This window comes from Malurus melanocephalus, unplaced genomic scaffold (genome assembly GCF_030028575.1).
Source record: "Malurus melanocephalus ecotype Western Australia unplaced genomic scaffold, MMel_1.1 scaffold_2137, whole genome shotgun sequence".
NCBI lineage: Eukaryota > Metazoa > Chordata > Aves > Passeriformes > Maluridae > Malurus > Malurus melanocephalus.
The window spans coordinates 4,596-6,877 of NW_026625369.1; the positions used below are offsets into that span (position 1 = coordinate 4,596).

At 51.3% G+C, this 2,282-nt stretch overlaps 1 non-coding gene across 1 annotated transcript; it reads right to left on the reverse strand.

Moving 5' to 3' along the window:
• Positions 1 to 1,064: 1,064 nt before the first annotated feature.
• On the reverse strand, positions 1,065 to 1,146 carry TRNAL-AAG (transfer RNA leucine (anticodon AAG)). The gene has a single exon. It is a non-coding gene; the product is annotated as a tRNA-Leu (tRNA).
• Positions 1,147 to 2,282: the final 1,136 nt, after the last annotated feature.

Below are 2,282 nucleotides of genomic sequence, written 5' to 3' on the forward strand. Positions count from 1 at the left end.
GGAGGTTTTTGACAGAGAAAAGATGCAGAATAGTGGAGTTAAATCCTTCTCTCGTTGCAAATGTGCACAGGAGAGCAGGAACATCCTGTGTGCACTATTATGAGATGATAATGCCATTAAACAGGACATCATTAGGGCCTCGTTAGTTATGGCCCTACACGTTTATTCGGGGGATTAWATCTGTCTATCCAGATCACAGACTCGACCAGTCCAAAAAACCCCACTGAAATTAAAAGGTTCTCCCTTTCAGAAGTGCAGGAGAGTTAATAAAATCCACTGATAATTAAACAAGCACAATTCCCACTGGGATTTCAGGTGACAGGGTGGGGACAAGGTGACACTTTSCTCCTGGACACGTGGGGAGGGTGATCACAGAGTTTGGGGATACTTTGGGGTGGAAGGACCCGCAGTCCCCCCCTTCAATGGCATCTCTCAAATGTCATTTATGTCCTGCTCTGGCTTTTTTTAATAGAGGAGGACAACTTCCCTCCCTTCCTCCTCATTTATTACAGACATTAAGTTAAACATGGTTTCCTCTTCAATTCAACCTAATCCAATTAATATTAATACTGCCYTGAGCCAGGCTGATCTCATTAGTGTCGATATTTAATATATTTTCTGGGAGTTGTGCTGAAAATGAGCTTCTTGAGTCAGGAAAGAAGGCCCAGCGTTTTCTTCCAGTGGATCAGTGTTTTCTTCCAGTTCAGGAATGAGGAGAGGATGGGAAAAAGGAACAGCCTGGGGCAGGGAGAGCTGGGTTTGGGGTGGAGGGATCTCAAATCCCACCCAGTGCCACCCCTCCATGGCAGGGACAGCTCCCACTGTCCCCAATGTCCAGCCTGGCCTTGGGCACTGCCAGGGATCCAGGGACAACTGTGCCAGGGAATCACCACCCTCCAGGGAACAATTCCTGCCCAAAATCCCATCAATTCCTGCCCAAAATCCCATCAATTCCTGCCCAAAATCCCATCCATCCCTGCCCGAATGGATCCCGTGCCCTGTGCCAGTGGCAGCTCCAGCACTGGGATGGACATTCCTGAGATTCCCGGGCACTAAAACAGAGCTGGCAGCGGTGGGATTCGAACCCACGCCCCCGCAGGGACTGGAGCCTTAATCCAGCGCCTTAGACTGCTCGGCCACACTTCCGTGCCTCAGTTTCCCTTGGGAATGGGATTGAAATCAGTATTGTGATCTGGACACAGCACCTTGGCTATCCCAGCCTTTCCATGGTCACTACTGTGCCTCAGTTTCCTTTGGGAATGGGACTCAAATCAGTATTGTGACCTGGACACAGCACCTTGGCTATCCCAACCTTTCCATGGACACACTACCGTGCCTCAGTTTCCCTTGGGAATGGGACTGGAATCAGGATCCGTCACTTGAACACAGCTCCTTGGCCATTCCGGCCTTTCCTCAGCTACACTACCCTGCCTCAGTTTCCTTTTGGAATGGGACTGGGATCAGGATCTGTGACCTGGACACAGCCCCTTGGCTGTCCCAACCTTTCCATGGATACACTACCGTGCCTCAGTTTCCCTTGGGAATGGGATTGAAATCAGTATTGTGATCTGGACACAGTGCCTCGGCCATCCCAACCTTTCCATAGCCACACTACCGTGCCTCAGTTTCCCCTGGGAATGGGATTCAAATCAGAATCCATCACCTGAGTACGGCACCTCAGCTATCCCAACCTTTCCATGGTCACACTACCATGCCTCAGTTTCCCTTGGGAATGGGACTGGAATCAGGATCCGTCACTTGAACACAGCTCCTTGGCCATCCCGGCCTTTCCTCAGCCACACTATCCTACCTCAGTTTCCCTTGGGAATGGGACTGGGATCCAGGATTGTGACCCAGACAAGCACCTTGGCCGTCCCAGCCTTTTAATGGCCACACTACCGTATCTCAGTTTCCCCTGGGAATGGGATTGGAGTCACAATCCATGACCTGGACACAGCTCCTTGGCTATCCCAGCCTTTCTTCGGCCACACTACTGTGCCTCAGTTTCCCTTGGGAATGGGACTGGGATCAGGATCCGTGACCTGGACACAGCACCTCGGCCATCCCAGCCTTTCCTTCTCCTGGTGCAGATCCTTCTGGTTCTCCTGTTTCCCTTCTGGTTCTCCTGTTTTCCTTTTGGTTCTCCTGTTTTCCTTCTGGCTCTCCTGTTTTCCATCTGGTTCTCCAGTTTTCCCAGGATCAGCCCAGGAGCAGGAAGCCCTGCCTGCAGCCCTCCCAAACCTCTGCCTTTCCCAGTGTGGAATTTCTGCTCTGCCATCCCT